At 33.3% G+C, this 13,567-nt stretch overlaps 1 non-coding gene across 1 annotated transcript; it reads left to right on the forward strand.

The window, feature by feature from the left end:
- Positions 1-8,623: 8,623 nt before the first annotated feature.
- On the forward strand, positions 8,624-8,730 carry LOC131183554 (small nucleolar RNA R71). The gene has a single exon (XR_009151602.1). It is a non-coding gene; the product is annotated as a small nucleolar RNA R71 (small nucleolar RNA).
- Positions 8,731-13,567: the final 4,837 nt, after the last annotated feature.

A 13,567-nucleotide genomic window follows, 5' to 3' on the forward strand; every position in this document is an offset into this window, starting at 1 on the left:
TAATTTAATTCTCACTTTGTTGTTATTATAATAAAATATATTATCATAATATATAAATTATAAATTATATTTATAATTATAATTATTTTTTAATATTCATTTATAAATTTTTCCATTATTATTTCATATTCTTTATATATAATTTAAACAAATATATGAAAATTGAATTTAAATTAATTTATATAAATGTATTTATGTTAATATGTTTTCTTCCATTAAACTCTTTAGGATGTCTATTATGTAGTTTTTTTTTTTTTTTAAATAGTATTGCTTTGGTAATTTGGTGAGAAGTGGCTCATTCACATATTTACGAATGTCTAGTTTTAATGTTTGAATTCCATTTTAAGGAATTAAAATTTATAGAATATTTTAAATTCATTAGAGTGAAAATAAAATCCTAGTGCATGTGAGGCACATTCATTGAAACTATCAAAAGCAAAGCAACAAAGAGACAACCACACATGCTTCCACTGCCATACATGACTCACCAACTCAGTTATGACCATGAGAACTCCATTCAGATTGTTGCTCATTCATGTTCTGTGAATGTGGATGTTGAATTCTTGCTTCCGTCTTCATTAAAAGATAATTTAACTTTATGTAGAAAAGGGAGATTATTACCTCCCATTATAGAACCATTAGTTGTTACTAGGTCTAATGAGTTTCCATGGAATTAAAAAAAAAAAAAGTTGCGCTTATAACGTACCCCCAGCTCAATTTGACCTGAACTTTTTCTTTATAGCAATCCAATTGATGACTTAAGTCGTGGTCATAGGTGATGGTTGTGGATTCCACCAGAAATTAAATTAACTGAAATTATCAATTGTGAAATATTTTCTGCAATAAGTGGTCAATCCAGATCAAACCCTAGAGACTGAATTACTAAAATTTCGTGTACTTGTGTAATGGAAAAAGAAAAAAATAAAGTTTGGGTGGGGGATAATTTGCAGTCCAAAGAAGAAATCAGAAATTAGAAATCAGAAATTAAGAACTAAAATTAAATATAAAACTCTCAAATTAAACAAACTTCAGTCCAAGGTAATTCACATTTCAATGCATTGATTCGATCATAGACAAAAGAAATACAATCATCTCTTATTGAATACTTAACGTAGATTTACCAAACAGCGAGGTAAACCCCTAACTTCCCTATACTAATCAATTTGAGCACAGCACTCTTATTGACTCTAATTATTAACTGAATTGGTATTAAGCAATCCTCATCAAATTAATAACTGTTTTAAGAATAGGAAGTAGTTAAGCTGAACAATAATTTATAAAGCATAAATTATTTAATTCACCCTATTGTTTCCTTAGGTTATTATCGAAAACTGGGATCATAATCAATAAAACCTAATTGCTACTCATGTTCAATCTTATACAATAATTACGGATTATGAAGATGAACTAACAATTGATCTCATCAAACAATTAACTAATAGGCCTTTTTAGCAAATCATTCAATAGATCAAAGACAATGAAATCAGAAAATAATAGATATTCAGAAAGACATAAATTAAATTAAGAACTTGGTCTCACAAATCAAGCAAAAGAACTTGAATTGAGACACCCCTTACCCGTCTACAGTATAACCGAGTAAGATATGTCACACAGTGTACCGGAACACCCTATTTTATTTTAATCTTTTTTATTCTTCCTAATTTATTTCTTTCATAGTTATGAAGTAAAGTATAATTCATTTAAGTCATTTATTAAAATCATAAATTTATTTGAGGTTGCGCAAATTTTATAGAAAATTCGACAGAGTACCGACTAAAAATGGAGAAAACAGTTCTTCGGAACCTGTGAAAAACACTTCCAAAATTTTCAATTAATCCCAAACTCCATTTCATCAACAAAATCTCAATATTTTTCAATAACATTTCCATTTCTCAATAATTCATCTCATATGATATTCATGTAAGAGTCATAAATAAATATTCACTTTTTCATTCATAAAAACAATTTCTGCTATTTACATTAATACTAAAATACATTACATAAGTTTTAATTACATATGAGAAAATAAAAAGTAATTACAAAATACCCAAAATGAAACCTAGTGTCCTACCAATGCACTGACGTCGGTGAGGTGACACGGACACTATACAGAGCTGCAGATGATCTCACACAGTCTGTGGTTTACTAGGTTCTCGGTCGGTCTCTCCAGAACCTACGCGTGACAAAAAGTAATGCGCTAAGCAATAATGCTTAGTGGTGCCAATAATAAAATAAAAAGAAATAACAGAAAATAAATATGTAGTGCATGTTCTGATATCTTATACAGACAATTTTTCGATCATTATTGGTAATCTTATTTATTTTGTACTCATTATATTCATAATTTCATTAAATTTATTCACTTTCATTTTTTTGGTTGCCCAAGTAACCTATACTGGATGATTGGACTGGATAAACGGGTAAACTGGCACTGGGTATTAAGTGCCTCAGGCCGTCATACCATCAGTCACATATGTATCTCCCGGTGTGCAACAGAACAACTAATGAGCTGTAATAAATATTAGGCACAAGGCCAAGTATCATCACAATATCAGAATGGCTAAAAGCTATGAAATCACAGAATGGCATAATGTCATGTGCAGTACTGCTAACTGAACCCTATTGGCATGCCAACCTATCCAACCAATCTTGCTAGATGTACTAGGGCATGTTACACTTTTAAATTGTACAATTCTTGAAATTTAAGTTTAGGTGTTACTATTCATTTCATTAGTCAACTTAAATGTTGACTTTTGCATAGACAATAGGTACATTGGTTCTAATACTCTCAACATACCACATTTTGCATTCTAAAATAGTTGGTATTGGTTGCTAATACCATTTCTAAGCTTAGTGTTAGTTATTCAAAATTTTCAGATTTCAAGCCTCATATTTACTATTCCATTGATTATTTGTACAGTAGAAATTTAGCAAAATTGTCTTAATGAAAGTTGTTCCTTATTTTGTCTAGTTATATTTCTTTTTTTGAATCACTCAATTTGGAGTTTTTTAGCTCAAGTTATGGCCCAAACACCATAACTGGCCAGATTAGACAGAATCCAAAATTCTGGGCAAAACTGATTCTACTAGATTTGGTAACCTAAGTTTGGTTGGCAATTTAACTAGGTTATGGTCAGAATTTGGATTTGTGTTCCTCATGAAAGTTGTAGGTCTATGTCTTAGCTTTCTTCTGGTAAAATTTCAGGTCAATTGGACCTTTCTACACTGAGTTATGACCAAATGAATAGATACTGTTCATTTGGTCATTTTGCCCAGGTAGAATGCAAGTCATCCGGATTAGGGTAATTTTTAGGTCAACTTGGTTTGGTTTTCTGGGCAGGGTTTCTTCACCAAAGTTGTGCCATTATATGTCTAGTTTCATGTTCAATTGGCCTTGCACCAATTGAACCTATACAACTCCATTTATGGCTACCCAAACCTGCTGGACTCACAACCAGTCCTGCAGGTCACCAAGGGCAATATGCCTAAGGTCAACTTGGTTATCCTTAGTCACTTCAATTCCTCCTCACACACATTCAAATGGTCACTAATTGACCATTACAACATCATTTTGTGTCCAATTATATCTACTCACATATTTGAGTTTCAAACCCTAACCCTAACATTCCAAAGTTACATTTTCTTACACTAAACTCATAAACTAATGTTTTGAGTGATACAATCATATCAAGGGCAGCCCATTCACTCATTTAATCCAAAGAAACCATCAAGACCACAACAAATCCATGGCTACCAAAAATAGGGTAACACCTTAACATGTTTATCTTCAATGAACTTACACATATCCTAGCTCAAATTTGCATTCTAACAAAAATTTAAAGGAAAGAATAAAAGATTTGGACACTAACCTCTTTTGCTAACTATTCCAAGTCTCCAAAACTTCCTTCTTTCTTCTTATTTTTGCTGGCTAGAGGTTGTTCAAGATGCAAGATCACTTTTTTGTGAAGCAAGGTAGTGGTTTCAAGGTGATTTGGTGGGTGGTTCCAAGCTTACCTTAAGCTTTCATGGAGGTTGGGTTGGGGAAATGGGTTACGGTTGAAATGTTGAGGAAGAAAGGAGCAGATTGCTTTTCCAATTTTTGGTCTCATTTATCCTCTTTTATTAGTTAATAGAGTGGTTATCTAATGGGGATTGGTGGGTAAGTATTTAATGACATCATATGATGTCATAATTAGCATTTTTTTTCATTTTCTTTTCTTCTCTTCTCTACTCATTTTTATTTTAATTTTTAGCAATATTTATTCACATTTTATGTCATAATAATTATTTACTTAACTGGACAAGTCGGCCAAAAATCACCTCTGAAGGCAAAATGACCTAAATGCCTTCCGTTTGGCTTAACAGACTAAAATTGTCTGTATCAATTGAAAAATTTTTCTAAGCATTTTATTTGTATTCTAATGCCATAGAATCCTCAATAACCCTTTTTTGGAGTCCCAAAAATTATTTTATGAATTTTCCCCCTGGTTTAGGGCTCCTAGTTACGAGAACCATAACTTCTCACTGGATTACCCATTGCTAGGGCACCGGCTCATTTAACTTGGTTGTATTTTATTTTTAAATTTTTTTTAAATTTTTCTTATTAATATTTGAGTTAATTATGATTTTTCAGTTTAGTTTAAATATTTCTCCGGACGTTCTAGCTGTCCGGACCGACACTGGTCACGGAACAGTAGAATGTACGGAGTTGCTACAAGTAGGGTGTTACATGAATCCCTTGAACTGAATTAAAAACTTAACCACTCATGTTCATGGCTTACAGAAAAATAAAGAAAGATAAAGAAGAAATCTAAAAAGAGAATGGAGAATGAAAGTCTAAATTGGATGTGTTTTAGCTTCTGCCCAAAGACATATTTATAATAAAAAACCTAATCTCAAAGATAGGAACTAAACTAGGAAAAGTTTTGAAATTCAAAAGACAGATTTTCAGCCTGCATTCACATTTCTGAAATCAAGGTCGATTTTCAGGCTTGATTTATGGTGAAATGATTAGTTATGTGTGCTTTAAACTAGTGTCATGCATATTTCAAAACTTTATTTAATCTATCATGGCACTTTATAATATATAGATGCATAAATTGAGGGAAATAAAAGATTCAACTTAAAAATTGCTCCGCTATTTTAGTTAAGCAAACTAATCAGGGGTCTTCATGAATCTCATGTTGATTCTCAAGCCAAAAGCTAGCTAGGATATGAGAAAGGTACTTTTCTGAAGGTGACGGTTGCAAAAAAAAAAAAAAAAAAAAGTGGTAACTGTGATAAGAAAGAAGTACCAATTTCAAAATTTTTTTAAAAAAATCTTCTCTAAGATTTGCAAAGAGCTATAATTATTGTGCCTTGATAAATTAGCCTTTTGTTTTGGTATGTATTGATTTAAAATTTTATGAAACTTTAATTGTGTGAGCTTAATTGATTTCAAGCCTTTTGTTTTATGTTGGAAAATTATTGATATATTGGTATGGTGTTGATGGAATTTGTTGTGATGGTTATTACCTTACTTGCCTCTTCTTTCAAACTTTTAATCTTTTGTTAGAGAATGTTGTGATAGGGTAAAGTTAAGGAACTTCTAATTGGAGTTGATTGAGAATTTAAGTCATGCTTGAGGATAAATATGAAATAAGTGTGGGGGAATTTGATAAGTGCATAATTTATTAATTTTATTCCCATCATATTTAGTGTTTCTAGTATTTTTTTTATATTTAATTCAGTTGATTAAAATATATTTATCATTTAGGCATATTTTTAGATAGTTGTGAAATAATTGTGTTAACTGAAAAAATTTTCAGCATTTGACCTTTGCTATATTTTTTAGATGTTTCTAAAGTTATGGGTCTCCAAATTGATTGCTGTTTAATCCATTGAAAATATAAGATAGAGTACTTCAAATGATAAAAAAGGGACCAAATCCCAAATCGGTCTCCAAGGTTGACAAAATGAGCTATGGATCTATTGCAAAAGCCCACACTTGATTGTCAAGACTAGTTTTAGTATTTATTTTATATCTAGAGTTCCAGAGGTCCAAATGAAGCAAGCCCAAGCCTAATTGAACTTTAAGAGCCACCTCTACAACTTCTATGAAGGGCTGGAAGTAAGATAAGGCCATTTTAATTATAAAAAATGGCAATGAAGTCATCACTATGGGCTGGACCGTCTATCTGAACCAGTCCTGGTTTTTGGGCCATAACTTGGGCTGTAGACCTCGTATTTGGGCAAATGAGTACCCGTTGGAAAGCTAAGAAATAGGGCTACAAATGATTTATGCAGGAAAAAAATTGCTCTATGGTATGAAGAAGAGGAAAAATCCTTCATTAAAGTTAGTATTACCTTGCCTAAAATCTCAAAAATTCAATCTAAAATAGAAAAGTCATTTTAAGGACAAAGCACTTCTCTTCAAGAGTTAATATAAAATCATGAATCAAGCTTATAAGAATAATTTTTTTTTAAACAATTAAAAAGATTGCAGTAATAAATTTCTCCTCCCCCACACTTAAAACTTACATTGTCCTCAATGTAAAGCCCAAATGCAAAAGAAAAGGAAAAAAAATGGTAGAAAATAAAATAAGATAAGGGAAAGAAAACAAATCTAATTGTGGCTAACAAGCCACCCATGGCTTGCCTCCCAAGTAGTGCCTTTGTTTAACGTCGTTAGCTCAATATGGCAAAGCTCCTTAATCCACTGAATGCTCTTGAAACCCCTCATAAAATGGCTTGAGTTCATGACCGTTGACCTTGAACACTTTGTTAGTTTCTAAACTTTGAATTTTAACTGCACCATAAGAAACCACATTAGTAACAACAAAGGGTCTAATCCAACGAGAATGCAACTTACCAGATATTAGTTTCAATTTGGAATTATACAATAAAACTTTTTGCCCAATCACAAACTGCTTCCTTAGTTTGTCATGGAATGCCTTTTTTTTTTTTTTTATAGATCCTAGAATTCTCGTAAGCCTTAAGACGAATTTCCTCTAATTCATACCAATGTGATTTTCTTTCTAACTCATCCTCCATGCTTAACTCAAAAACATCCTGCACAAATGTATCAACAACATCAATAGAAAAAACAGAATGATTATTAGTAGGATACTTTATGGCATCAAAGATATTAAATTTGACAGTCTCCATCAAACTCCATAGTTAAGGTACCCTAATCCACATCAATTTTTGTCTTGGCAGTTTTTAAGAAAGGTCTTCCAAAGATGTGGGAACACTATCCTCCATGTCCAGAATGTAAAAATCTACAGGAAAAATCAATCCTCCAACCTGCACCAACACATCCTCAACTACTCCCAATGGGTAAGCATTAGAATGATCAGCTAATTGAATAATGACACTAGTTTCTTTCAAAGGACCCAAATTTAAAGTTTGAAAAATTGAATCTGATATAACATTAATAGATGCTCCTAAATTTGCCATTGCATATTCAAATTTAAAATCACCTATTCTGCAGGGAATAGAAAACGAACTTGGATCATTACACTTAAGGGGTAATTTTCTCTGAATTAATGCTGACACATTTTTCCCCACACTGATCTTCTCATTATTCCTCAACTTATGCTTTGTAGTGCATAATTCCTTAAGGAATTTAACATACCTAGGAACTTGTTTGATAGCATCAAGTAAAGGTATATTAACCTCTACCTTCCTGAAAGTCTCCAAAATTTCTTTCTCTTGTTCTTCTTTCTTATTTTTAGCCAACCTGCATGGGAATGGAGGAAGAACAGAATTATTAACCTTATTCAGTTTAGGTTCAGTATTTATCTCAACTTCAGGAACTTCATACTCTTTTTCTTCTTGCTTCTTCTTTTTCATTGCCTCATGTGGAGTCTGGTTATCAACTTCTTTCCCACTCCACAACACTATAGCACTCACATTTTCTCTGGGGTTCATGACTGTTTGTGATGGAAGTTTTCCAGAACCTTGAGCTTCAAGTCTGCTCACAGATGAAGCTAATTGACCAATCTGCCTCTCTATGTTTTGAATGTTATTTCTAGTCTCTTATTAAAACTATTGTGTATTGCTAGCCAAAGCTTTAACAATTTCATCAAGTGACATACCTTGATTTGAGGGAGGTGGAGGTGGAGGTGAAGGTGGTTGATTCACTTATCTCTGCTATTGGTATCAGTTTTGCACCGGTTGATTCCCATAACTCAAATTGGGATGATCTTGCCATCCTGGATTATAAGTACTAGCAAAGGGATCATACTTGCGTTGTGGCTATCCATAATGTCCTACGGCATTAGCATGTTGCATTGATTCATCCTCTTGTAACGCAGGACACATGTCAGTAGCATGACCCGAACCCGAACAAATCCCTCAAACCTTAATAGTTTGCATATTCCCTACAGCTAACTGCCTCACCAAAGAAGTTAAATTAGAAATTTGTTTCTCAAGGTTTGATGTACTTACCTCATTAACCTTCTTAGGTGTGTGATCTATTCTTATTCCAAACTGCTGAGAATTTACTGCCATGTTAGCAATCAGCCTTCTTGCTTCTTCTGGGGTCTTGTCAACCAAAGCTCCTCCACTAGCAGCATCTATCATATTGCAGTCCATTGGTAAAAATCCCTCATAAAAATACTGAATCAAAAGCTGCTCACTTATTTGATGATGGGGACAACTTGCACACAGCTTCTTAAATCTTTCCCAATACTCATACAAACTCTCTCCATTGTACTGCTGGATGCCACAAATTTCTTTTCTTATGTTAGTAGCACGGGAAGCAGGAAAATACTTCCCCAGAAATATCTGCTTCATCCCATTCCATGAGTTAACAGATCCAGAAGGAAGGTAATACAACCAATCCTTAGCTGTACCTTCCAGTGAGAAGGGAAAAGCTCGAAGCTTAATTTAATCCTCTGAAACTCCTTGAGGTTTCATGCTGGAACACAAAACATAAATTCCTTTAGATGCTTATGTGGATCCTCACCTGCAAGACCATGAAATTTAGGCAACAAATGGATTAGTCCAGATTTTAACTCAAAAGCAACATTTAAAGCAGGGTATTGAATACACAAAGGCTGTTGGTTTAGATCAGGAGCAGCCAACTCTTTCAAAGTCCTAGCAGCCATGGTTTCTTTTTCAGAATTTGAATCTGAATCCAAATCCGAACTTAATTCCCTTGGAGATTGGACTCCTTTAGATGCACTCAAAATCTGCCTAGCTTGCTTAGCCAATTTTCTCAACCATTTAGCTATTTTTTCTACTTCTGGATCAAAGATCAACTCACTAAATTGAGAAGTTCTTGTCATAAACAAAAAGAAATCAAAGTAAAAACAGAAAAATACCTCAAAACCCTAGAAAACAATCGAATTTGGCCTCAAGAGGGTGGGGCTAATGAATCACTTGTCTTGATCAGAACGTCATTTCCTTCAAAATAGGTATAGGCCGCCCTCTAAATTCAACCAAAAATCTGTTGATGAATAGTAACACCATAATTTTTCCAAAAACTTGAAAATAGCAACATTCCACAAACAAAATTAGTAACAGGATACCCTAACACTAAAAACACGAAATCCAATGAATTTCAATCCCCGGCAACAGCGCCAAAATTCTTGATGGTTGTCGATTCCACCAGATATTAAATTAACCGAAATTACCAATTGTGAAATTTTTTCTACAGTAAGTGGTAAATCCAGGTCGAACCCTAGAGACTGAATTACTAAAATTTCGTGCACTTGTGTAATGGAAAAAGAAAAAAAACAAAGTTTGGGTGGGGGGGTAATTCGCAGTCCAAAGAAGAAATAAAAAATCAGAAATCAAAAATTAAGAACTAAAATTAAATATGAAACTCTCAAATTAAACAAACTTCCGTCCTAGATAATTCACATTCTAATGCATTGATTCGATCATAGACAAAAGAAATACAATCATCTCTTATTGAATACTTAACGTGAAGGAGCGAAAGCATAAAAAACACAAGTTTAGATCATTGAATTCAAAAATTTTTCATCTAGGGTCACATGCATCATGCAAGATTCATTTTTATCTATTTGATTTTAATGATAAACAACATATTAAAACTCTTTTAATATATTTTAGGATCTACATTTGCTATTTAAGATTTTAAATTAACAGATTAATTCATTGGAACCTTAGATTAGATCAAGAACAAGTACACTAATCTTTTTGATACACTGCAGTGTGTTTGGCACTTTTGGGATGCGCCTAGGACACCAGATGTTATCCCTCTAGCTTGTCTACACCAAGATTACTAATAGCAGCCCCTTGAATAGCTTCTAAAGCTTTTCCAATCAATTAGAAAATTAGGTTTTGCCTTTTGAGAGATTACAGATGTAAACAGGATACTAGAAACGATTTCTAGTATTTTTAATTCAAGAGATTGTTGGCTAGTCTCTTTGAATTGATGAGAGATGAAGAAGATGAGAGGGAGAGCAAGGCAAGGGTGGCGGCACCTTTGGATGAATGAGAAGATTGTCTTTTGTTATTTCATCCTTTCCCTTATATAGCTAGGTCACCACTTAAAACCCTTGCCACATGTCACCTTCTGATTGGCTCTAGGTTTAATTAACCCAATCACATTGTGCCAAGTGTCAAACCTATATTTAATCTTGAATTTGATTATCTTACATGATTAAAAGACATATGGCAATCTTACGTGTAGTACCATGTGTCACCATCTCATGGTGCTACATGTCACCCTGTGAAATGACCAAAATACCCCTATGTCTTAATTTTGAGTTCCAACCCAAAATAATTATTTCTCTTCTTCTAATCAATTTATATCAAATATAAATTAATTAATTAATCTCTATTAATTAATTTTTCATTAATTAAATTTATATTTAAACACTTTAAATATAAATTTAACTTATATTATACATCCAATAACCTAGATTTGGTTTCAAGCCATGCTAGGGACTTTGCAATCAATTGCAAACTAAACCTATTTAATTAATCAATTAAACTCTTTAATTATTTAATTAAATCATATTTAATTTGGTGATTACTTGTATATGTGTGTGACTTACTAGGCTCATCATTAATTGGCAATGAGACATGATATCAACTCTTAATATCATCAGAACTCTTTTTTACCATAAATAATTTCTCTAAATCATTTTATGCACCTCATAGACCATGGTTAACACCTAGCATAGCATGCCATGGCCACCCAATTAGTAATAAGGTTTACCTTAAATGAACCTATAATCATATGTTACCATGCACTAAAATCTCTCTATTACAAAATCCCAATTCGAGCTGGAGTTATGGTTTATGTCAAACTCTATTTTCTATGAATATTATATTCTCTTTTAATTCCAGTTCTTGATTAAAAAGATTTTCTCATTAGAAATTTTTTTCTGATTAAATCTATCTTAACTGGCCAAGAACTTGAAACATCAAGAACAATTAAATGAACATAGGATTTTATCCCTATTTACTTAGGGTAACAGATTCTATCTTGATCAACACCTACCTCCATATATAACTAGTAGGAGCCAACACATGCCCATATACCCATACACAGTACAAGTATGAAAGCAGTATCAAACTCAAACCACCTATATACAAGATAACTATGCTATCTCAGGTCTAAAGATTATATGCACTGATATGATTTATGACAATATATTAACAAGAGTAAACTCTATGTGCTTGTCATAAATGTCACTGGTTCAACCTACTTATCATGTATAAGTGCCTATCATGTTTGTTATATGGCATGAGACTCACCATTCCATCTTATTTACATCTCATATAAATAACTTGAGAACAAACATGATTACAATCTTTCTGGATAAGTCATGTCCTTATTGTGAAGTATCCTCGATTGTGAACCAATTTATGATACTTTGTGCTAGAAATACTGTCACTCATATTCTTAACAACTTAAGAATAGAATTTCTAACAAAATATCAATGGACCTTTTCTATTACACATAAATATATTATGTAAACAAAAAAGTGAAAATGCCTTTTATTAATAAAACATGTACAAGATACATATTAAATGATATGCTCTAGGGCATACTACTAACAATCTCCCACTAGCACTAGAGCCATTCATTACAATATCTTAGACCCATCTTCTCAAGATGTCGGTCTAGCTGAGTTTGTGACATAGGCTTAGTGAATGGATCAGCTGGATTTTCAGCTGATGCTATTTTCTGCATGGCTACATCGCCTCGCCCAACTATTTCTCTGATAATGTGGTAGCGCCTTTCTATGTGTTTGGATTTCTAGTGAGACCGGGGTTCCTTAGCCTGTATGACTGCTCCATTGTTGTCACAGTGAAGTGGGACTGCTGACTTAATGGAAGGAACTACTGCAAGTTCTGTCACGAACTTCTTTATCCAAACAGCTTCCTTTGCAGCATCTGATGCAGCAATATACTCAGTCTCAGTAGTGAAACTCTGTTTGGAACTCTTCCAACTGACTGCCTCCATTACAAATGAACACATATCCAGAGATAGACTTTCTATCATCGATATCTGATTGGAAATCAGAATCAGTATAACCATCCAATTGTAAGTCTCTACCTCCATAAATCAAGAATAAATCCATAGTTCTTCTCAAGTACTTAAGGATATTCTTGACAGCTATCCAGTGTTCCAAACCTGGATTGGATTGATACCTGCTAGTCAAACTAATAGGATATGTGATATCTGGCCTAGTACATAACATTGCCCACATCAAACTTTCAATAGCCGAAGCATATGGAATTCTGGCCATTTTATCTCTTTCTTCAGGTGTCTTTGGAGACATCTATTTAGAAAGGCGGATACCATGTCTCACTGGTAACAATCCTCTCTTGGAATCAAGCATGTTAAACCTCTTTAACACCTTTTCCAATAGACTTTGGGATAAACCAATTATCATTTTTGTTCTATCTCTATAGATGCGAATCCCAAGAATATAGGTTGCCTCCCCTAAGTCTTTCATGAAGAATGTATGTGACAACCATACCTTTACAGTTGTCAACATACCTGTGTCATTACCCATCAACAGAATATCATCCACATATAAGACAAGGAAAGTGATAGCACTGTCACTAACCTTCTTATATACACATGGCTCATCCTCATTTTTGATAAAACCAAATGACTTAATGGCTTCATCAAAACTGATGTTCCAACTCCTCGAAGCTTGCTTTAACCCATAAATGGATCACTTTAGCTTACATACTTTGGAACCATCTTGGGATTCAAAACCCCTAGGTTGTTCCATGAAAATATTTTCTTCAATGTATCCATTGAAAAAAGCTGTTTTGACATCCATCTTCCAAATCTCATAATCATAGTATGCAGCTATGGCTAATAGAATCCTAATTGATTTAAGCATGGCAACATGCGAGAAAGTCTCCTCATAGTCGATTCCTTGCCTTTGGCGAAACCCTTTCTCTACTAGCCTTACTTTATAGGTCTCTACCTTTCCATTAGAACTAATTTTCTTCTTGAAAACCCATTTATTCCCTATAGGTACAATACCTTCAGGTGGGTCAATAAGATCGCAAACTTGATTCTTATACATGGAATCAATCTCAGATTTCATAGTATTAATCCATTTTGAAGAGTCTATATCTA

Source organism: Hevea brasiliensis, chromosome 9, assembly GCF_030052815.1.
Source record: "Hevea brasiliensis isolate MT/VB/25A 57/8 chromosome 9, ASM3005281v1, whole genome shotgun sequence".
In the NCBI taxonomy this organism is placed as follows: domain Eukaryota; kingdom Viridiplantae; phylum Streptophyta; class Magnoliopsida; order Malpighiales; family Euphorbiaceae; genus Hevea; species Hevea brasiliensis.